The sequence below is a fragment of the Zalophus californianus genome, chromosome 9 (genome assembly GCF_009762305.2).
Source record: "Zalophus californianus isolate mZalCal1 chromosome 9, mZalCal1.pri.v2, whole genome shotgun sequence".
Classification (NCBI taxonomy): domain Eukaryota; kingdom Metazoa; phylum Chordata; class Mammalia; order Carnivora; family Otariidae; genus Zalophus; species Zalophus californianus.
Window position 1 is genome coordinate 7,738,841 of NC_045603.1, and position 24,128 is coordinate 7,762,968.

The 24,128-nt window shown below is 42.8% G+C and overlaps 1 long non-coding RNA gene and 1 other non-coding gene across 3 annotated transcripts in view; both read left to right on the forward strand.

Annotated features, from left to right (window-relative positions):
* The first annotated feature begins 2,400 nt into the window (after window positions 1-2,400).
* Window positions 2,401-24,128, forward strand: part of LOC113921698 — a 76,168-nt gene continuing 54,440 nt past the window's right edge. The window contains exons 1-3 of one of the 2 annotated variants that reach the window (XR_003519764.1): window positions 2,401-2,548; window positions 3,994-4,034; window positions 6,978-7,093. This is a non-coding gene — a long non-coding RNA (uncharacterized LOC113921698). Of the gene's footprint in view, window positions 2,549-2,731; window positions 2,823-3,993; window positions 4,035-6,977; window positions 7,094-24,128 lie in introns of those variants that run through there. The other variant, XR_003519765.1, reaches the window with a different exon arrangement.
* LOC113923287 lies at window positions 11,120-11,226 on the forward strand. Its single transcript, XR_003520284.1, has one exon. It is a non-coding gene; the product is annotated as a small nucleolar RNA U13 (small nucleolar RNA).

Consider the following 24,128-nt stretch of genomic DNA (forward strand, 5'->3'; position numbering starts at 1 on the left):
GAGCATAGAGCTTACTTAAAAAAAAAAAAGTACAACCATAAACTTCACGGGCAGGGAATCTGCTCATAGCTAATCATGCTGTTCATCAAATATTTATTTCCTACATGCCAGGCACAGTGCTGGACTCTGGGGAGACGCAGATGAACATCTCTGTCCATCCACATGGATTTCACTGCCTCCTGCAGGAGGACAGTGAAAACTTAACATCTAGTTGAGCTGAGAAGGTACTTGGCAGGGTGCAGTGATGGACACTAGGGAAGGGAGCGCCTAGAAGGGGATATGACTTGCCTGATGAGAAGTAGCGAGTTAAGGTAGGAAGGTTGTTGGGGAAAGCGCATTCCAGAGACACAGAAGTTAGGGAGGGTGGCAAACAGCTCGTTGGCAGGAGAATGTGATGGGAAACCTTTGAAGGGTTTAAGCGGGGTAGTAAATTGATTTGATTATGCTTTAAAAGACCACTCTCTGGTTGCAGTGTGGAGAACGGATTGGAGATGAGTTGAGAGAAACAGCAGTTAGAAGGCTCTTGTAATGATCCCAATGAAGGATGATGGTGGCTTGGACCAGCGCAGACTCAGAGGGCATGCAGAAAAGTAGAATTTTTGAGAAATGTGTTGGAGGCAGTAATTAATTGTATAGAGTGGGTAGAGTAAGGAATCCAGAATGACTCTGGGAAGACATGTCAAATGGGTAGATGCTGGGAGCATGTTCTCTAATAGTTAAAAACTGTAGGATGAATGAATGAGGTTGGGTGGTTGAATAGAAGGTATTAAGGACTCTATTTAGTCTGAGATGCCTGTGGGGAAGAGGGCAAGAAGGCGGGTGGAGTTCATTGGAGGGCTCTGAACTGGAGATCTATATCCTGCCTTCTTTGGCACCCTCCCTTTAAGACTGAGTGAGAGTCCCTAATTTTCACATCTTGATGCATACATTTATCAACAGTACAAGAAAGTAGAAATTTGGGCTTTCCATTAGTTTCAGAACATTTCAACAAGAGTCTGAAGTACCAGACTTTGGGAGAGGGAAAGAAGCAGAGTGCGCACCCCAGTGACAGGAACCGTTAGCATAAGTTGAAATGACCCGTTAATTAGGAATTCAGTTGAAACCTCTTACTAACATCTTACTAAGCACAGGTTGCTAAGCAACAGTGGCCACTGGAACCATGTGGTCATTCCTTCTGCCACAGAGCTCCTGGGCCTGGGTCTCATGCTGTAGCACAGGTACCCTTTTCGGCTGGTCAGAGTCATGCCTTTATACACGGATTTCATATACCCCTCTCTTTTCAGGGCCTCCCTTCCATGAATCACCGTGTCTCTCTCTCTCTCTCTCTCTGGGGTCATTGATCTCTCCTGCTCTAGTGGATCATTCCCAATAGCAACACAAATGTGCTCTTGTGTCACCCAAACTATACAAATAAATCCCTTGAACCCACCTCCTCTGTCCCCTGCATTCCACCCCCAATTTTTTGGAAGACTTGTCTGCACATACTACCTCCACTTCTGCTTCTCCTTGCTTCTCCATCTGTCCCCATACTCCACCAAAACTGCTCTGTCAAGTTTACATACAACTTCTCGGATGTGCAGACACACCTCTCTTCTCTCAGCAGCACCTGACACAACTGATCATCCCACCCTTCCTGAAACGCTGTCGTTTCTCGGGATCCCTTTGGTCTTCCTCCTGCCTCTCTGGCCAGTTCTCTCCCCATTGCAGGGCCTGAACCCTGAGTATTGGCATTCTCCAGGATTCTGCCCTGGGCCTGCTTTGTTTCGCTTTACTTCTCACCATAAGTGAGGTCTTTTATTTTTAGTACGGTAAATACCATTTATATGCCCCAAGATCACATCTCCAGCTCATGTGTTTGTCATCTGAGCTCCAGACTCCTATACCCATCCTTATAGATGACAACAGGACATTGCATCATAAACCACACAACAGAACACTTTATTCCCTTACCCCATACCTATTTCTCTTCTAGTTTCCCCCATTTCAGTACATAGCACTACCAAACCACTCAAGGAACTTCTGGATTCCTCCTTCTCCATCCGTCCTTTCAATCCGTCTGCAAAGCCCATTAATTCTCCAAAACCTACCTCAAATATTTCCCCTTCGTTCTATCCCTACTGCCACCACTTAAATCCATCATCCCTCCCCTGGATTCCCCTGCAGCCTCCTAGCTGGTCTCCTCTCTTACCCTAGCCCATAAATTATATGGATTAACTCCCCTGCATCACCGATATGCAGGCTGGGTGCTCTTTTCCATACCAAATCACCCACTTCTGCCTGGCCTTTCCCCCCAGTTATTTTACAAGACCTTGGGGGGAGGGGGCAGAGAGGACGTCACAGTTCCTGTCATCATAGGGCTTCCATGTCAATGCGATCTAAAGGAGAGGAGCCCAACGCTTTCGGACCCCGACCTCAGGCCCGCACGGTGCTAACTGCTTTGACGCCGGCCTGCGACCGGTGACTCTGGGCAGGCCTCAGTTCGCCTCGTCTGCAAAATGGGACGACAAAGGGTAGCTCCGTCCCAGCGCTCCCCTGGCAGGCAGTGTAGGTGCAGGCGGAGGGGAGAGGCGGTGGTCGCGGGCGGGGCGGGGCGGGGCGGGGCCCGCGGCCACGTGGCCGTGGGCCGCGCGCCGGCTCCGAGCGCCAACCGCCGGCAGCCCCGCCTGCCCCGTCCCGCGGTCCGCCCCGGGCGCGCGCCCGACCCGCGGGTTCCCGGGCAGGGAGGCTGCAGCCCTTGCGGGAGCGAGCCCGGCCGGAGCGGGGAGGAGCGCGGCGCGACCTCGCCTGGACAGTGGGGCCCAGGCTGGGGGGGCGAGGGGCCGGTCAGTGCCGGCCGCGTAGGACCGAGGCGCTGGGGGCGTAGCGGGCAGCCGGGTCTCGGGGGACTATTGAGCTGGGGGTTGGCAGAGCTGGGACACCGCCCCGGGGTTGCGCCCCTGGGGGCGGGGGGCGGCGAGACCCCTCCCCCCTTGTCTTAGGTACGCGGAGGTGTGGGGGCTGCTCGCGATTAGCACAGTGCTTGGCCCCGAGCGAGCCCTTAGAGTGCCCGGGCTTTGATTGCAACCACAGTGCGCGGGGGAAACAGAAAAGGGAGTGATAAGTGGGCTGACCGGGGGTAACTGCCATTTTTAAGCACCCAGGCTGGACGGGCTCGGTCACCACCCCTTCCTTCTCGAGGTGGCAGCGAAGGCACATGGGGCACAAGCATGGATCCTAGGATTGTGGAAGAGGCAGAGCTGGGATACGAACCTGGGACCTTTGGCTCTTGGCCCAGAGCGCCAGGCCGAGGAAAACGTGTATTTGAACCAGGTTTTGAAAACCAGGAAGGGTTTGATGAATGGCCGTAACTGGGCGAGCTCTGCCCTAATCGCCCTTGGGAAGACGTTTGATTTTTTTTATAGGCCACACTTTCCTCCTCCGTAAAAGTGGCTGGACTTAGGAAAACTAATTAACTAATATGTAAGTAAATGCTTTGCAACCCGTGAAGCATTTTCAATTACGTTGTCATAGGTAATGCTTCACAATTAACTCACCAAATAAGCTTTTTTTATTAGCCTCCTTCGACGGATGAAGAAACTGTGTCCTAGAGAGGTTTGTTAGATCAGGGAGCACTGCCAGAGCATTACTATTGACTAAATCAGTGGTTTTTCAGGATAACTGCCTTGGATGGGCATAAAGCTCAGAAACTCCTGTGACCTCATCATCTACTAGTCTAGAATAATACTTTTGCTGGATCTGCTTGTCCTCCTGGACTACCAACAGCTCTATCCCAGCAACCCAAATCGCCAAAATGGAGCTATTACTATTATTTTTAATGTTACTTTCGGGTTTGGGCTGGGCTATGGGGAGTCCTTTAGGCAAAGTCAAAACTGAGAGGGAGTCGGATGGGGAGTTGATTGAATTCTGAAAATTTCTACTGTTTTGGGTTTTCTAAATGATTATTTTGAGGGCATTGGTGGTAAATAGTAATAATTTTGTCCTTCCTATTGACAGGTCCACCTCCTAGCAAATTATTTGGAATGAACATGAGAAATGTAAGTAGGGATTTTTAAGTATCAGTTAAAGGAACCTAAATTGTTTATGAAATGATGGCAGTTAATTTGGCGATACCATTTCTGGATGTGTGCAGTTAATTGGCAGTTAATTATCAAATGCCCATTTTCGAAAAGTATATTTAATACATGGAGTGGGGTCTACACAGGCCTGTCACCACAAGCACTGACAAGTATCCTGAGAGATACTTGTCCCTCTGGGCCTGTAAAAGGGAAGATGGGCTGTGTGTTTCCTAATGTCTGTGATGTATGGCAGGTGTTTTTTGGCCTAAGTGTTTTCATTTATCCTGTAACCTCCTTTGTCCTCAACAAACTTAAAAGGCAGGAGGCATTCTTATCTTTTTAAGAACTGAGGCTTAAGCTTAGGAAGGCTAAGTAAACCAGCCCTGTCCCTGCCAAAAGAAAACCTTTTCACTAAAGCACACCTTTCATGTTGTTGATCCAGGTTTAGAGTCGACAAATATTTAATGAGCATCTACTTAACACCAGGTGCTTTTGAGTATTTTATTGAATCCTCATGACAACCTACCATCCCTTTTGCTCATTTCAGCTGATCACCTTAAAATCAATTAGCAAGCCTTCTAAGAAAATAGCCCACTCCCACTGGTAGGACAGGAGATAAACATCTGTAAATCCATGGGAATGTTACGGCCCCCTTTCTAAATATGATGGGTGCTGTGGGGATACCGACAGCAGCAGTTCCCATAGTACAATCCTGACATCTCCAAAAGAGTGGTGCAAAGCAAAAACATGGGACTTACACGGCAAACTTTGAATTGGAGGGAGCATTTTCTTCCACTGATGACAATTAAGTCTGAAAATGCCGTTGGTTTCCTGTGATAGATGCACACATCATGATGACTGGGGCTCGCCGTTGATCTGACCCTTGGATCAATTAGGTGTTACTTATGAAAAAGCATCAGGTGGAAATTCTGGCGTGGCTACAAGCCAGGCTGTGAGAAGGGGGTGGATAGGTGGGCAGGCAGGGGTCCCGAGTTTGAAGGGCATTGGATGTTATTCTGAGACATTTGCGTTTTAATCTGTGGGCGGTGGGAGCCACGGCAGTGTTTAAAAGGGAAGTGACATGATGGGTATATGCTGTAGGTGGAGTCCTGCTGCAGAGCTGAGGAGGGATTGGAGCAGGTGGAATGGAAGCAGGGAGGCCCGGAAAAGAACTATTGCAGTTAGTTAATTGGAATGAATGTGGAAGTGTCCAGTAACTGATAAAAATGCTAACCGCTATCATCTGCTGAGCTCTTCCTGTGTGGCCAGATTCTGTACAAGGGGCTTTGTACACATTATCTTATGTACCCTTTGAGCTAAAGACTGTTGTCCCCATTTTACAGGGTAGGAGGTGATGAAGATGACTTGTGTCAGGTCACACAGTGACTAAGTGGTAGAGCCAAAGTTCAAATCCACATCTGTCTGAATCTAAAGCCTTAAGGCTGCAAATCTGTCTATGTTCCAAACTTAAACACCTGTGACTAGTACTAGGCAGACTCTCCAGATCTTTGTACAGCAGAACTTGCCATGTAAAGTACCAGTCTAGTTGATTTGTGTCTAAGACACATCCCAAATCTGTCCTCTTACCTCCTTCGCCTACCACCCCAGATGAGTCCGCATCAGTTTCTGCCTGCGGTCCTACGGTAGTCACCTAACTATCTTCCCAGCATCCTCACTTGCCAACCTAAAACTTATTCTTCACATAATAGCCTGACTGATCTCTTTAAAATCTAAATCAGGGTAGGCGCCTGGGTGGCTCAGTCAGTTAAGCGTCAGACTCTTGATTTAGGCTCAGGTCATGATCTTCGGTCCCGGGATCAAGCCCGGCATCCGGCTCCATGCTAAGTGCAGAGTCTGCTTGAGATTCTCTCTCTCTGCCCCTCCCCCCACTTGTGCGTACACGCTGTCTCTCTCTTTCAAATAAATAAAATCTTTAAAAAATAGGGGCGCCTGGGTGGCTTAGTCATTGGGCGTCTGCCTTTGGCTCCGGTCATGATCCCAGGGTCCTGGGATCGAGACCTGCATCAGGCTCCCTGATCAGCGGGGGGCCTGCTTTTCTTTCTCCCACTCCCCCTGCTTGTGTTCCCTCTCTCGTGCTCGCTCTGTCAAATAAATAAATAAAATCTTTTTTTTTTTTTAAGATCTCATTTGTTTGTATATGTGCTGCCAAAGCGAGCACACGAGCAGGGGGAGTGGGAGAGGGAGAAGCAGGCTTCCTGTGGAGCAGGGAGCCCGACGCGGGGCTCGATCCCAGGACCCTGGGATCACGACCTGAGCTGAAGGCAGACGCTTAACGACTGAGCCACCCAGGCGCCCCAAGGTTTTAGTTTTAAGTAATCTCTACACCCAGTGTGGGGCTCGAACTTGAGCCTTGAGATCAAGAGTTGCATCTTCCACCAACTGAGCCAGCCAGGCCCCCAGTGTGCTCTCTTTTCTTTTCCATTGATCTGCGTGTCTTTTTCTGTGCCAGTTCCATACTATTTTAATTACTACAGCTTCGTGGTGTATCTTGAAACCTGGGACTGTGATACCTCCCGTTTGCTCTTCTTTCTCCAGATTGCTAGGCTATTCAGGGTCTTTTGTGGTCCTGTACACATTTTAGAATTATTCTAGTTCTGTGAAAAACAACATCCACCCTCTTAAGTGAAAGCAGGCACCTTATCTTTCCCACGTCTGCATCCTGGCACCTTGGACATGGCATGGCATTTTGCAGGCTCTTAATAAAACTCATGGAATGAAAAGATCGTAGTCACAGTAGAAATAGAACTATATTATTAACAAAAAGTTAGGAATTATCCTTGATTCTGCTCTCTGTCACTCACAATTCCATCTGCAAATCCTGAAGCAGAACTACTTCTCACCACTAAACATATCCCCATATGTCCACTTTTCTGCCTTCCCACTGCTCCTGTCCTTCTCCAGCTCCTGATTGGCTCCCTCCGAAACACCACGACCACCTCCCAGCTGGTCGCCTAAATCACTGGCCTCGGGCCCCTCTCCTGACTGCAAACTGATAGCTGCCGGAAGCAAAGAATCAGGTGTGTTATCAGGGCAGAAATGTTTGTTTATGTTTATTACGTCAAATGAAAATGTGCTGGCTGACCCTACCGTGTGAGTTTGCTAGGCTGCTATAACAAAATACCGCAGACGGTGTGGCTTAAACAGCAGAGAGTTATTTTCTCACAGTTCTGGGAGGCCAGAAGCCTAAGATTCAAGCGTCGGCAGGTTTTCTTTTTTCTGAGGCCTCTCTCGTGGGCTTGCAGATGCTGCCTTCTTGCTGTGTCCTCACGTGGTCTTTTATCTGTGTGCACACGTTTGTGTCCTAAGCTCTTCTTATAAGGACACCAGTCAAATTGGGTGAGGCCCCACCTCACCCAATTGGGTGACCTCATTTTACCTTAATTACATCTTTACTGGCCCTATGTCCAAATACAGTCGCAATCTGAGGTACTAGAGTTAGAATTTTAACATACCAGTTGAAAGGGGGTGGACACAATTCAGGCCATCACACAAACGACATCTGTCTGGTACTGCACAAAACTGCCGGCTCACATTACAGTCCTTTAGATCACATCCTGTCTTTGCAAAGCTGAGGTTGTGGAGGTGGTTGTGATAAAAAGTATTGTGTGTAGATGAATGTGGAACAGGCAATGAGTCCTAATTCCAAGGTTTGAGAAGGTGTGTGGTGCCAAACAGGCATTAAGTTCTTAGGACATACTTACTGAATTTGTTTGGACTTAACCTACTTAATGAACAGAACTGTTAGGTATTTCTGTAGGCCTATGGGGTCATGAAACAATTATGGAGACGCTAGATGCACCATGAGTTGTGAAAATTTGGCAACCTCCTTTACTCCAAACAGGTCAGTGGATCCCAGAGATCAGAAACACCAGGGAAGATTTTAATTAAGCAGATTTCTCCAGGTCCCACCCTAGACCTATTGAAAAAATATTTGGGAGTTAAGCCCTGGGTCAGTTTTGGGATCCACTGGTCTAACCTAACCCCTTCATGAAGGCCTAGAAAGGGAAATGTTTTGCCAGAGGTCATACAGCAAGTTAGTGGCTGAGCTGGGACTAGAATCCAGATTCTAACGGAACTACCAGATTCTCTTCCTCTTCTTGAGCATTTCTCATATCCACACCTGCAAATGTCATGGCAATCTGCTGCTTAAAAACAGACATGACCCTGATCTCAAAGACAGCAATTACATGGACAAACTCCATGTTGAATATATCAGTTGCATTTTTTAAAAAAGATTATTTATTTATTTGAAAGAGAGCGAGAGCAGGGGGAGGGGCAGAAGCAGAGGTAGAGGGACAAGCAAACTCCGTGCTGAGCAGGGATGTGGGGCTCAATCCCAGGACCCTGAGATCATGACCTGAGCAGAAATCAAGAGTCGGATGCTTATCTGAGCCACCCAGGTGCCCCCCATCACATGCATTTTAAAAATTTATATTGTGGGGCACCTGGGTGGCTCAGTGGCTGGGCTTCTGCCTTCGGCTCAGGTCATGATCCCACGGTCCTGGGATCGAGCCCTGCATCGAGCCCTGCATCAGGATCCCTGCTCGGCAGGGAGCCTGCTTCTCCCTCTCCCACTCCCCCTGCTTGTGTTCCCTCTCTCGTTGTGTCTCTCTCTGTCAAATAAATAAAATCTTTAAAAAAAAATTATATTGTGTGAGATCTATATGAGGAAAACCATGAAACTCTGATGAAAGATATTAAAGAAGAATTAAGTAAATGGAGAGATATTTCATGTCTTTGGATAGGAAAACTCAATATTGTCAAGATGTTTGTTCTTTTCAACTTGGTCTATAGATTCAGTTCAATTCCAGTCAAAATCCCACAAGTTCTTTTGTGGATGTTGACAGGTTCTAAGGTTTATATGTAGAGGCAAAAAGAATAGCCAACTCAATATTGAAGAAGAACGAAGTCAGGGTGATGTAGGCAGGCCAGGTCTGAGGATCTGGAGGGGGTCCTACAGGACCAAGACGGTCCCAGGGTGCATGCAGAAGACATCAAATGGGAGCAGCAGGAGGTGAGAGGAGAGTTTATTGAAGGTATAGAGAGTTCAGGTACAGACAGAATGTCTGGGAAACTCAGAAAGGAAAGGAGAGAGAGTCTCATCTTTGCTCAAATTTTTGCTCTGCAAAGGGATTTTTACTGATGATTATAATCTGGTGTATGTGTCCTCTTAGGCAACCAGGAACCAGTTAGATGAGGTCCAGGTGTTATTCCTTGGGGCCCGGGGGGTCTTGGTGTCTTGATTTCTAGCACCAGTGGTCTGGAATATGCGTATGATGGCTTGTCTGGTCATTCTCACCCGGTCCTTCCTTAGATGTTGTCTATTCTAGAGAAATCACCAACTCCTTGTCCTTTACAAGGAGGACGTACGCTATGTGCATTCTGAGGCTTGTGTAAAAGTAGGGGTGCAGGTCCTAGCAAGAATAGAAGCAGGAAAAGGAGCAAAAAGCAGATTTCTCTGCAGTCTTTCAGTTCCCCTATCCCAAGAGGACTGATACGACCCAAATTCAGGACTTCCTATAAAGCTACAGTAATGAAGCCAGTGTGGTATTGGTGAAGAATAGACCAATGGGTCAATGGAGCAGAATAGAGAACCCAGAAATAAAGCCACGTAAAAGCAGCCAGCTCCTTGACCAAGGAGAAAAGGCAATACAATGGAGCAAAGAGTCTTTTCAACAAACGGTGCTGGAACAACTGGACATCCATATGCAAAAAAATGAATCCAGACGGAGACCATACACCCTTGACAAAATTTGGCTTAAAATGGATCATAGACCTAAATGTAAAATGCAAAACTGTGAACCCCCTAGGAGATAACATAGGGGAAAATCTGGATGATCATGGAGATGGTGAGGACTTTTTAGGTACAGGAAAGGCAGGATCCATGTAAGAAATAACCTATAAACTAGACTTCATTAAAATTAAAAATTTTTGCTCTGCAAAGGAATTGTCAAGAGAATGAAAAGCCAGACTGGGTGAAAATATTTGCAAAAGACATAACTGATAAAGGACTATTATCCACAATATACAAAGAACTTTTAAAATGCAATGATATCTGATTAAAAAATGGGCCAAAGATTTTAACAGACCCAGAACAGATGGCAAGTAAGCATATGAAAAGATACCCTACATCATGTAACCCCAGTGAAATGCAAATGAAAACAACAATGAGATGCCACTATACACCTATTGGAATCCCCCAAATCTAGAATACTTACAACACCAAATGCTCTCAAGGATATGGAGCAACAGGAACTCTCATTCATTGCTGGTGGGATTGCAAAATGGTACAGCTACTTTGGAAGACAGATTGATGGTTTCTCACAAAACTAACCATAATCTCACCATACCATCCAGCAATTGTGCTCCTTGGTGTTTACTCAAAGGAGTTGAAAACATGTCCACACGAAAACCCGCATATGGGTGTTTATAGCAGTTGCCAAAACTTGGAAGCAAGCAAGTCCTTCAGGAGGTGAATGGATAAATAAACTGTGGTCCTTCCAGACAATGGGGTATTGTTCACCGCTAAAAAGAAATGAGCTCTCAAGCCATGACAACACATGGAGGAACCTTAAATGCATATAACTAAGTGAAAGAAGCCAATCTGAAAAGACTACATGCTATATGATTCCACTTATACAACATCTGGAAAAGGCAAAACCATGGAGGTAATAAAAAGATGAGTGGTCGCCAGGGGTTGGGGGAGGGAGAGATGAAGAGGGCACAGAAGATTTTTAGGGTAGAAGATATTCTGTGTGATGCCGTAATGGTGGATTTATATCATACTTTTGTCCAAACCCATAGAATGTGCAACACCAAGGGTGAACCTCATGTAAACTATGGACTTTGGATGATAATGACGTGTCATTGTAGGTTCACTGATTGTAACAAGTGTACTGCTCTGGTGGGGCATGTTGACAGTGGGGAGGCAATGACTGTGTGGGGGTAAGGGGGGTAGAGGAAATCTCTGTACTTTGCACTCAATTTAGCTTTAAACCTAAAACCACTCTAAAAATTAAAAGTCTAATAAAAAAAATTTGTAGATCCTTTTGTGGCTCATAGATGTGACGATTGGGAGTTCATGCTATTATTGTGTGAGATGTACTACCCTCAAACCTTATCACAACACTGGCACATGACCTGTCTGATATAGAAAAAAATCTGTCTAGAAGTCAATAAACAAGTTTATGTATCCCCATTAGTAGCACTACCCATTTAGTGAAGTAAAAAGAGGGTTGTGGGAATTATACAATGCTAAGTAATAAAAAATATTTTAATAAGTATTTACCATGTACCTATTGAAAGACACAGGGGATGATACAAGAGAAATATAAAATGGGGCTCCTGGCTGGCTCATTTGGTAGAACATGCAACTCTCGATCTCAGGTTTGTGAGTTTGAGCCCTATGTTGGATGTAGAGCTTACTTAAAATAATAATAATAATAAAACAAAAAATAAAATAAAATGTTGTTCCTGCAAAGCTAAAAGTCTGGTTCTTTGGCTTGAATTGTGCTAAGTCAATAATGCAAATGGACTTTAAACCCTCAGTGCTCTGTTGTTCCAACTCTGTATCTATAATTCAGAGGCGGAGAAAAAGTGTCCCCTGTTTTTGTTTTTAAGATTTATTTGAGAGAGAGAGAGTGTGAGAGCATCGGGTGGGGGAGAGGCAGAGGGAAAGAGAGAATCTCAAGCAGACTCCCCACTGAGCATGGAGCTGGACATGGGGCTCAATCCCACGACCCTGAGATCATGACCTAAGCTGAAATCAAGAGTTGGACGCATAACCAACTGAGCCACCCAGGTGCCCCCAAAAGTGTCTACTGTTAAAGGCGTGTTCTCTAGCAGATATGTAACATCTTGTTTGCCTCAAGTGACAGAAGGAATGTAAAAAAAAAAAAAATCTGTAAACCATAAAGTGCTTTACAGAGACAGATTATTAATGTTACTTTGTGAGATGAACAGCCTAGTTCCAGGACCTGTTGAAAATATTCAGTGACACAAAAAGATGGCATAGAATTTGAACAGGATTAGAAAGGAGGCCCCTGAGGGCGCCTGGGTGGCTCAGCTGGTTGAGCGACTGCCTTCGGCTAAGGTCATGATCCTGGAGTCCCGGGATCGAGTCCTGCATCGGGCTCCCTGCTCAGCAGGGAGTCTGCTTCTCCCTCTGACCCTCTCCCCTCTCATGCTCTCTCTCTATCTCATTCTCTCTCTCAAATAAATAAATAAAATCTTAAAAAAAAAATAAAATCGAGGCAACTTTATTAAAAAAAAAAAAAAAAGAGGTCCCTGAGGATTTTAACTTCTGGTCACTTGAGGATTCCATTAAGTTTCAGATTTGAGGAGCCAGATGGGAGCCTTCAAGTCCAATGGAGAAGAACAGAGATTACAGTGTTTTTGGGACCTGGGACCCAAGAAGAAAGACTAAGGGATTTAGAACCGTGACACCCAAAGATAAGGTGTTATTATTCATCGAGAAGAGAAAGCTAAGGGCTGTCTCATGTTGAAATAGGTCCAGGGAATCTGGAAGATTGCTTGGTCACTGCCACCTCTGGGAATTGTATCTCGGCTCTGGGAATAAGCCCAAGGCCCTCTTAGTTCTCCCTGGTACTTGTCTGTAGTGTCTTCTGCTTAAGAGCAGGCTCAAGCAACCATTCTGAATACAGAGCTGCTGGAGTTCTAAGAGCCAGGCTTGTAAAGGTAGGTCACGGTTGAGGTGGGCTGGGGAGGAGGTTAGCCAGCATTCCCCCTGAGGGTCTTTACTAATAGTGGTCTCAGAAAGTGTTCACAGTTGCTCCCTTGGCTAAGAATTCTCCAGGATCGTTCACGCGAGAGGCACATGATTCCCCATCACCAGGCACACCTGGCCCCCTAGGAAGCTGTGATATTGGTAGTTAACACCCCCTTTTCAGGGGCAAAAGGAAACTTATAGCCTTGTTTGAAGCAGTTCCTAGTGATTAACATTCCAGAGAGATGCCCCCAGGACTTGGGCAGGCGGCTAAGGTTCCCCCGGGGGAGAAGGGCAGAAATAAAATGGTTTTGGCACATGGGACCCAGGAAGAAAGCCTGAAGGGCTCAGAACAGTCCCTGGCATATAGTAAGCCCTTTGTGTTTATGGCAGAAGAGGGCAGATTTCGTGTTTAAATAGGGTGGTCAGGGTAGATCTCATTGAGAGGGCGAGATTCGAGCAGACGTGAAGAAGGCAAGGAAATCTGCTCAATGGGTCTCTGAGGAAAGAGCATTCCAGGCCTGAGGAACAGCCATAGCAAAAGTCTGGCAAGTTCCAGACACACTCGGGCTGGGGTTGGGTGAGAGACGAGAAACGCAGTGTTCCTGCTCACATCAGGCCTGTGAGGCCCTGGGGAGGATTTGGGCTTCCGCTCTGAGTGAGGTGGAGCCACATGAGTGTTTAGCAGAGGAACGACAAGATCTGTCTTCTGCTCTGCTATACTGGGAACGACATGGGAGTGGTGAGGGGCAAAGGTCAGAGTAGGAAGCCGTGGTAGGAGGCTAGGGCAAAACTGGGCAAGATATAGTGAGGCCAGAGGAATCAGGGTAGGTGGTAGGAGAGTCTGATTCTGGAAATGTTGGGAAGCCAGCATTAACTTCTAAGGGACTGGTACAGGGTAGTGAGAGTGGGCCCGGCAATGTTTGCTGTCTTTCCTTATGTGCTCGAATGACTGTGTTGTTTAGCCTGAGTTGGATGGATGTGGTTGCCATCAAATGGTTGGGAGAAATAAAAGATCGTGTCAAAGACAGGCCGTTCTTTCATTCAGAGTCTTTACTGGGCCCCGCCTCGGTGTTAGGTGTAGGATGACGGACAATGCAAGTTAAGGTCATTATCCACATGGAGCAACCATTCTAGTTGTATAATTAGACAGTAGCCGTGTAAGCAATGTCAACCAGGGATAAGGGCTAGGAGAAAAAGTGTGGTATTGTGGCAGCATCTTGGGTTGCTCAACTTTAGGGGCTGGAAGAGCCCTCTGTGGAGGTGACGTCTGCCCTGACGCCATTTCTCCTGAGACATCAAATGCTTGCCCTTAGAAAGATCTAGACCATCAGAGGATGTGTCATGACCTCTCCTGGAATTGCTTGAATTGAACTTCATTTCATCACAAGACCTTTTAAACCACAGCCAAATGAAATGCTGTGTGGAAACTGAGGCTATTGTTGAGAATCTTGTCCACCATGAGGCTCAGTCATATCCCAGTTCCAAAAATTGTGAAAATACTGAGCTGATTTTTTTCTGATCTTTTGGCTGCAATCACGTAACCAATTGTTTTTCATTCTTCGCTTCTGTCACTAACAAGCTAAAAGTCAAGTCTACAACCCCTCTTCTTACAAGTGTGTAAGACTGATGGCATTCTGTATACTAGCTGAATCCCTGTTTCAACTTTATTTTACTTAAACAAATTCATTCATTTTATTTATTTTTTATTTTTCAACATGGGGCTTGAACTCATGACCTCAAGATCAAGAGTCACACCCTCTACCAACTAAGCTGGCCAGGCACCCGTCATTCATTTATTTTAAGTAAGCTCTAGGCCCGGCTTGGGACTTGAACTCATGACCCTGAGAGCAAGACTCACACACTACCGACTGAGTCAGCCAGGCACCCCTGTTTCAACTGACTAAAAAAATTCTGAGATTATAATTTATATGTAATACTTCTACTCCACACTCCACAGGCAACCATTATAATGATTTCTATAATCATAGTTTTACCTGTTCTAGAATTTCATATACATAGAATCATGAAGTATGTACTCATTTGCATTTTCTTTCACACAGCCTAATGTTTTTTAGATTTAGCCATGTTCATGCATTTATCAACAGTTTTATTGTGTGGTATTCCCTGTATCAATTTGTTTATCCATTCACCTGTTGATGGACAACTTAATTGTTTCCAGGTTTGGCTACTATGAATGAAGCTGATGTGAACATTCCTTTCACGGACAAATATTTTCATTTCCTCCCTTCCTTTCCTTTTCTTGAATAAATATTTTCTTGAATAATATTTAATATTTTCATTTTCTTGAATAAATCCCAGAAGTAGAATTGCTGGGTCAGAAGAAAAGTATATGATTGACTTTATAAGAAATGGCAGGGGCACCTGGCTGGTTCAGTCAGTAGAACATATGACTCTTGATCTCAGGGTTGTGAGTTCAAGCCCCGAATTGGGTGTAGAGATTACTTAAAAATAAAATCTTAAAAAAGAAAAAAGAAAGGGGCGCCTGGGTGCTCAGTCGTTAAGCACCTGCCTTCGGCTCAGGTCATGATCCCAGGGTCCTGGGATCGAGCCCTGCATCGGGCTCCCTGCTCAGTGGGAAGCCTGCTTCTCCCTCTCCCACTGCCCCTGCTTGTGTTCCCTCTCTCGCTGTGTCTCTCTCTGTCAAATAGATAAATCTTTAAAAAAAAGAAAGAAGAAAAAAAAAAAAGAAATGGCCAAACCTTTTTTCAAAATGGTTTTACTGTGTTCTAGCATGATATGAGAGTTTCCATTGCTTTATTTTCTTTATGGTTTTTTCTAGAATTTCATCTGGCGTTTCGTTTTTTGCATCTGACTTTTTTCAATTAGCACAATAATTTTGAGATACATCCATGTCATGTTTATCAGTAGTTTGTTTTTTAAGATTTTTTTATTTATTTGAGAGAGAGAGAGAGAGAACAGGGGGAGGAGCAGAGGGAGAGGGAGAAGCAGACCCTGCATTGAGCACAGAGCCAGACATGGGGTTCATTCCACAACCTGAGATCATGACCTGAGCCGAAATCAAGAGTTGGAGGCTTAACCCACTGAGCCACCCAGGTGCCCCTGTTTGTTTATAACAAAACCCTACCCCTCAGTAGTTTGTTTCTTTTGAGTGCTGAGTAATAATGTACCGTATGCGTCCATCAGATTGGTTATACATCCACCATTTGTTGGGCTATTTCCATAGTTTGGCTGTTTTGTATAAAGCTATCAATATTCACATGAGGGTCTTTGTGCTGACATAGATTTTTTGTTTTTTTCTCTTGGGTAAATAATCTGCAAGTAGGACTGCTGAGTGGCGTATTAAGTATATTTTAGCTTTATAAGAAACTGCAAGTGTTTATGCCAATTTACATTCCCACCAGCAGTGGGTGAGAGGTCCTGTTGCTCCATGTCCCTGACAAAACTTGGTCTTGTCAGTCTTGTTCATGTCGGCCACTCTAATAGGTATGTAGTGGGATCTCACAGTGGTTTTGATTCGCATTTTCATAATGCTAACCTTAAAAATAAAGCAGTCAAGTTATTTTACCAGCAAAAATGGGTTTATTCAGGAATGACAGAGAATTGCAATCGGGGACACCCAAGTTACAGCAAAACCATAGGCAAGTCCAACAAAGAAGGGGCTGTTTTGAATGAAAGTCCATTGGAGAAAAGCAAAAGAGTTCAGGGTGGCAACAATCTCTCATTGGCTAAGTTGAAAGGGTAGTTGATTTCTTGTAGGAGATGCAATGTAAATCTTTCCCTGTTGGGGTCTGCAATTGATGATTCTTTCCTGTTGACATTCTTCTCTTAGGATCTGTAATTGACAGTTTTTCCTGTAATTTATTTTGAGTGGTAGGCTCTTCTTCCAGCCTCCAAGTCCACTTTAGTGAGATTTCCCTTTATTAATTTTCACAGTAATTACTAGAGATTACTAAATGACTAGTAATTTATTTACTAAATTACTAAATTTTACTAAATTTTTTTACAATTAAGATACTAGATAATTAGTATCTTTAAATGTGCTTATTAGCCAGTTTTATACCTTCATTTATGAAATGTCCAAGCCTTTTGCCTGTTTTTATAAATTGGATTGGAAAAAAAATAAATTGGGTTGGTCTTTTTTTTTATTGAGTTTTAGGAGTTTTTTTTTTTTAAGATTTATTTATTAGAGAGAGAGAAAGAGAGCACGAGTTCGGGGGTGGGCAGAAGGAGAGAATCTTCAAGCAGACTCCCTGCTGAGCGGGGAGCCCAATGTGGAGCCCAGTTCCACAAGCCATGAGATCATGACCTGAGCTGAAACCAAGAGTCTGATGCTCAACTGACTGAGCCACCCAGGCACCCCAGAGTTTTTGGAGTTTTTTTAAAAAACATAATCTAATTATAAATCCTTTGTCATATATATGTATTGTGAATATTTTTCTCCCAATCTGACTTGCCTTTTCATTTTTTTTGATAAGCAGAAAAATTTAATTTTGATGAAGTTCAATTTATCAGCTTTTAAAAATTTTTAATTTATTTATTTGACAGAGAGAGACACAATGAGAGAGGGAACACAAGCAGGGGAAGTGGGAGAGGGAGAAGCAGGCTTCCCACGGAGCAGGGAGCCCAATGTGGGGCTCGATCCCAGGACCCTGGAATCATGATCTGAGCCGAAGGCAGACAGTTAATGACTGAGCCACCCAGGCACCCCCAGCTTTTTCTTTTGATTAGTGTTTTTTGTGTTCTAAGAAATTTTTGCCTATCCTAGGGTTGCAAAGATATTTTCCTATGTTGTCTTCTAGAAATTGTATGGTTTTAGATTTTACATTTATTTATTTATTTTTTAAAAACTTTTTATTTATTTATTTGACAGAGTGAGAAATAGCGAGAGCAGGAACACAAGCAGGGGGAGTGGGAGAGGGAGAAACAGGCTTCCCACGGAGCAGGGAGCCCAATGCAGGGCTCAATCCCAGGACCCTGGGATCATGACCTGAGCTGAAGGTAGACGCTTAATGACTGAGCCACCTAGGTGCCCCTCAAAATAATTTTTATATTTGGTATAAGATAGGGATCAAGGTTAATTCTTTATAATGTAGATATCCAGTTGCTCCAACAGTATATATTAAAAAGAATGTTTTTTTTCTTCATTGAATTATTTTGATGCTTATTGAAAATCAATTTACATGTGAGAATTTGTTTTTGAGGGACGCCTGGGTGGCTCAGTCTTTAAGCGTCTGCCTTCGGCTCAGGTCATGATCCCAGGGTCCTGAGACTGAGCCCCGCATTGGGCTCCCTGCTCCGCGGGAAGCCTGCTTCTCCCTCTCCCACTCCCCCTGCTTCTGTTCCCTCCCTCACTGTGTCTCTCTCTGTCAAATAAATAAATAAATAAATAAAATCTTTAAAAAAAAAAAGAATTTGTTTTTGATCTCTGTCTTCTGTTCCACTGATTTGACTTTACATCACTACTATACTGTCTTTAATATTTACTTTGTATCCTGGCACTTGGCTAAACTCACTCATCCTAGTAGCTTTTTTGTATATTCTTTAGGACTTTTTTTTTTTTTAAGAGAAAAAGTGTGTGCACGTGGGTGCATGAGTGGTTGGGGGGGGCAGAGGGAGAGAGAATCCCAAGTAGTCTCCACAGTCAGTGCAAAGCCTGATGTGGAACTCGATCCCATGACCCTGAGATCATGACCTGGGCCAAATCAAGAGTTGGATGTTCAACCAACTGAGCCACCCAGGCGCCCCTATTTAGGACTTTCTATTTACACAATCATGTAGTCTGTAAATAAAGACAGCTTTACTTATTTATATCCAATATTAATGCCTTTTATTTCTTTTTCTTACATTACACTGGCTGGGACCATCATTACGATGTTGACCAGTGTTGAGAGTAGACATCTTTGTATTGTTTCTAATCTTAGGGGGAAAGCACTCATTATTTCACCAATAAGTATGATGTTACTATAGATTTTTCCTGGATGCTCTTTATTAATTTGAAGTAATTATCTACCATCTCTGCGAGAATTTTTATCTTTTTTTAAAAAATTTTTATTTAATTTTATTTTTTTTAAAAGATTTTATTTATTTATTTGACAGAGAGAGCACAAGTAGGCAGAGCGGCAGACAGAGGCAGAGGGAGAAGCAGACTCCCCGCTGAGCGGGGAGCCCGACTCGGGACTCCATCCCAGGACCCTGGGATCATGACCTGAGCCGAAGGCAGATGCTTAACTGACTGAGCCACCCAGGCACCCCGAGAATTTTTATCTTGAATAGGTATTAAATTTTGTCAAATACTTTTTCTGTATTTATTGAAATGGTATCTGATTTTTCTCCTTTATTACACTAATGTGGTAGATTGCATTGATTTTTCTTTTTTTTTTTTAAGATTTTGTTTTTAAGTAATCTCTATACCTGATGTGGGCCTCAAACTCAAAACCCCAAGATCAAGAGTCACACACCCTACTGACTGAACCAGCCAGGCACCCCATGATTTTTTGAATGCTGAACCAACCTTGTATTACTGGTATAAAATCTATATGGATATGATTATCATTTTTATATATTGCTGGGTTTAATTTGCTAATATTTTGTTTTACAACTCGGTAATATTTTTCAATTTGTGAATTTTTTGTCTGTGTTCATGAATGATATTACCTACAATTTTCTTTTTATATAGTAACAGGCTTTGGTATCAGAGTTATGCTGCTTTGTAACACAGGTTGGGAAGTATTCCCTTCTCTTCCTCTTTTTGAAGGACTTTATATAAAATTGGTGTTATATCTTCCTTAAATATTTGGGATAATTCACCAATGAAGTCATTTGGGCCTGGAGTTTTCTAGTGGGAATGTTGTTAATTATGAATTCAATTTCTTTTTTTTTTTAAATATTTTATTTATTTGACAGAGAGAGACACAGTGAGAGAGGGAACACAAGCAGGGGGAGTGGGAGAGGGAGAAGCAGGCCTCCCGCCGAGCAGGAGCCCGATGCGGGGCTTGATCCCAGGACTCTGGGATCGTGACCTGAGCTGAAGGCAGACGCTTAACGACTGAGCCACCCAGGCACCCCTATGAATTCAATTTCTTTAATAGATAACAGACTATTCATATATTTTATATTTTCATATGTTTTAGTAAATTATATTTTTAAGGAATTTGTCCATTTCATTGAAACCAATAAATATATTGACATAAAGTTGTTCATAATTTTATCTTATTATTCTTTAGGTTCTGTAGAGATGTCTTCTCTTTCATTTCTGATTTTGGTAGTTTATATTTTCTCTCTTCACTCAGAGATTTATCTATTTTATTGAATCCTTATTCCATTTACATTTAATGTAATTACTGATAGATTGGTTTTAAGTCTGCCATCTTGATATTTATTTTCTCTTTGTCCCCTCTGTTTTTTGTTCCTTTATTGTTTGGGTTAATTGAGTATTTTTCTTTTTTTTTTTTTTAAAGATTTCATTTATTTATTTGACAGAGAGAGAGGAGGGGAGAGAGAGCACAAGTAGGGGGAGCAGCAGAGGGAGAAGCAGGCTCTCCACCGAGCAGGGAGCCTGACTCAGGGCTCAATCCCAGGTCCCTGGGATCATGACCTGAGCTAAAGGCAGACACTTAATGACTGAGCCATCCAGGTGCCCCTAATTGAGTATTTTTTTTTTTTTAAGATTTTTATTTATTTGACAGAGAGAGACACAGTGAGAGAGGGAACACAAGCAGGGGGAGTGGGGAGAAGTAGGCTTCCTGCGGAGCGGGGAGCCCGATGTGGGGCTCGATCCCAGGACCCAGGGATCATGACCTGAGCCAAAGTCAGACGCTTAACGACTGAGCCACCCAGGTGCCCCTGATTGAGTATCTTTAAGTATTTCATTCTTTCTCTTCTGTTGACTTTTTAGCCAGTTCTTTGGATCATTTTTTCAAGTGGTTACTTTAGTGATTACAGTGTACATCCTTAATCTTCCACAGCTGATTTATATTTAATGAAAACTTTACAACAATGGCATTGTATTTACACCCCTACTGTCCTTTGTATTATTGTCACTTATTTTACTTTTATAAGTGTTATAAACTTCACAATGCACTGTTATTTTTACGTTTTTTAAAAATATTTTTAAATTTTTAAGTAATCTGTACACCCAACATGGGGCTCGAACTCACAACCTCAAGATCAAGAGTTGTATGCTCTACCAACTGAGCCAGCCAGGTACCTCTGTTATTTTTACTTTGAACAGTCAGCTGACTTTTTAAAACAATTTAAGAAAAGAACAATCATATTTTACATTTACCCACATACTTGCCATTTTGAGTGTGCTTTTCTTCCTATAGGTTTACATTTTCATCTTTCCCTCCAGCCTGAAGAATTTCCTTTAGCATTTCTTGGAGTAAGTGCTGGCTACAAATTATCCTAGTCTTTGCTTATCTGAAAATGTCTATTTCATTAAAAATTTTTATTTAACTGTGGTAAAATACCCATAAGACTTGCCATTTTAAAGTGTACAGTTCAGTGGCATTAACAACATTCACATTTTTTGTGCGACTGTCACCACCATCCATCTCCAGAACTTTTTCATCTTCCCAAACTGAAACCCTGTCCTCATCAAACATGAACTCCCAATAGAATAGAGAGCTCAGAAAAATACCCCTTGTATATATGGTCAAATGATTTTCAACAAGGGTACTAAGACAATATAATGGGGAAAGGAGTCTTTTCAGCAAGTAGTCCTGGGAAAACTGGATTATCCACACGTAAAAGAATTACCTTACATACAAAATTTAACACAAAATGGATCAAAGACTTAAAGGACCCAAGAGATAGAACTATAAAGATCTAAGAGCTAAAACTACAAAACTCTTAGGGGCACCTGGGTGGCTCAGTCAATTGAGCGTCCGACTCTTGGTTTTGGTTCAGGTCCTGATCTCAGGGTCTTGAGATCAAGCCCAAGTCAGGCTCCTAGCTCAGTGCAGCGTCTGCTTAGGACTGTCTCTCCTTCTCCCTCTGCCCCCCCCCCCTCCATGCGCAGTCTCTCTCTCTCTCAAATAAATAAATCTTAAAAAAAAAACCAAACCCATAAAATTCTTAGAAGAAACCATAGAGAAAAGCTTTATGACATTGGATTTGGCAGTGATTTCCTGGCTATGACACTAAAAGCACAGGAAACAAAAATTAAAATTGATCAATTGGACTATATCAAAAATAAGAGTTTCTGTCAATCAAAGGACACAATCAACAGTGAAAAGACAGCCTGTATAGGTACCTGGCAGGCTCAATCAGTAGAGCATTTCTACTCTTGATCTCCGGGCCCTGAGTTTGAGACCCATGTTGGGGGTAGAGTTTATTTAAAAAAAAAAAAAAAAAAAAAAAAAAAAGGGCAGGGTGCCTGGATGGCTCAGTTGGTTGGGCGAGTGCCTTTGGCTCAGGTCAAGATCCTGGAGTCCCGGGATCGAGTCCCGCATTGGGCTCCCTGCTGAGCGGGGAGTCTGCTTCTCCCTCTGACCCTCCCCCCTCTCATGCTCTCTCTATCTCATTCTCTCTCTCAAATAAATAAATAAGTAAAATATTAAAAAAAATTTAAAAAGGCAGCCTACAAAATGGGAGAAAATATTTTCAAATTATATATTTGATAAGGGGTTAACAACCAGAATATATAAAGAACTCCTATAATTCAAATAACACAAAACTCCAAATAATCCAATTTAAAAATGGGCAAAGTACTTGAATAGATGTTTCACCAAAGAAGATATACAGATGGCCAACGAGCACATGAAAAGATGCTCAATATCACTCATCATCACTCAGGGAAATGCAAATAAGAATCACAACAGAAAGTAACAAGTGTTGGCAAGGATGTGGAGAAATTGGAGCCTGTTTGTATTGCTGCTGGGAATGAAAAATTATACAGCTGCTGTGGGAAATAATATGGTGGTTCCTCAAAAAAAACCAAAAACACACAACTAAAAGTGGAAAAAATCCAGCAATTCTCTTTCTGAGTATATATCCAGAAGAATTGAAAGCAGGGTCTTGAAGAGATATTTATACACCCATATTTATAGTAGCATTGTTTGCAGTAGCCCAAAGTAGAAACATCCAAATTTCCATTGACAGATGAATAAACAAACAAAAATATATATAAAATGTGTGTCTATATAATATTCCCACGTGTGTTATGCACGCATTTATATATGTATATTATACACATATTACATATACATATATGAATGCATGATATACATACACAGGGATGCTATTCAGCCTTAAAAAGGAAGGAAATTTTGTGTTATATGTAAGTGATGAACCTCTAAATTCTCCTGAAGCCAATATTACACTATGTGTTAACCAACTAGAATTTAAATAAAAATTTGGGAAAAAAAAGAAAATTTGACACATGCTACAATATACATTAACCTTATACTAAATGAAATAAGCCAGTCAAAAAAGACAAAACACTGCATTATTCCATTTGTATGTGGTACCTAGAGTAGTCAAACTCATAGAGACAAAAATTAGAAAGGTGGTTGCCAGGGACTGGAGTTGGGGGGGGATGGGTTCTTGTTTAGTGGGTACAGAGTTTCAGATTTGCAAGATGAAATAAGTCTTGGACATTGGTCGCATGACAACGTGGATGTATCTAATAGTACTGAACTGTACACATAAAATGGCTAGATGTTTAATTTTATGTTATCCATATTCTGTCACAATTTTATAAAATCTTTGGGAGAGGAAAAAGAACACGAATTCCAGTGTCCAGTTTTTGATGATTATGAATAATGCTGCTACATACATTCTTGTACAGGTTTTTGTGTGAACATAAGTTGTCCTCTCTTTAAGGTAAATATCTTGAAGTAGCATTGCTGAGTTACAAGGTGAGTAAGGGTATGTTTAACTTTATAAGAAACTGCCCAACTGTTTTTCACATGGTTGTACATTTGCGTTCCCCATGCATTCCCTCATTCCATGTTCTCACCAGGACCCTATAGCCAGGTTGCCACCATTCTATAGGTGTGTTGTGATATCTCACTGTGGTTTTAATTTTTCATTTTCCCTAATGTCTGTTGAGTCTCTTTTCCTATGTCTTTTTGCCATTTATATGTCTTTTTTGGTAAAGTGTCCAGATCTTTTACTTGTTTTGGAAAATTGGGTTGATTGGGTTGTTTGCTTTGTTTTGTTGAGTTTTGAGATACAAGTCCTTTATTTTGGATACTAGTTTTTTTTTAAATTGAGATATAATTGACATATAACAGTATACAGTATGTTACAGGTACACAACATAATGATTTGATATAAGATATATATGGCGAAATAATCACCATCATAAGTCTAGTTAACATTCATCACCACACATAGTT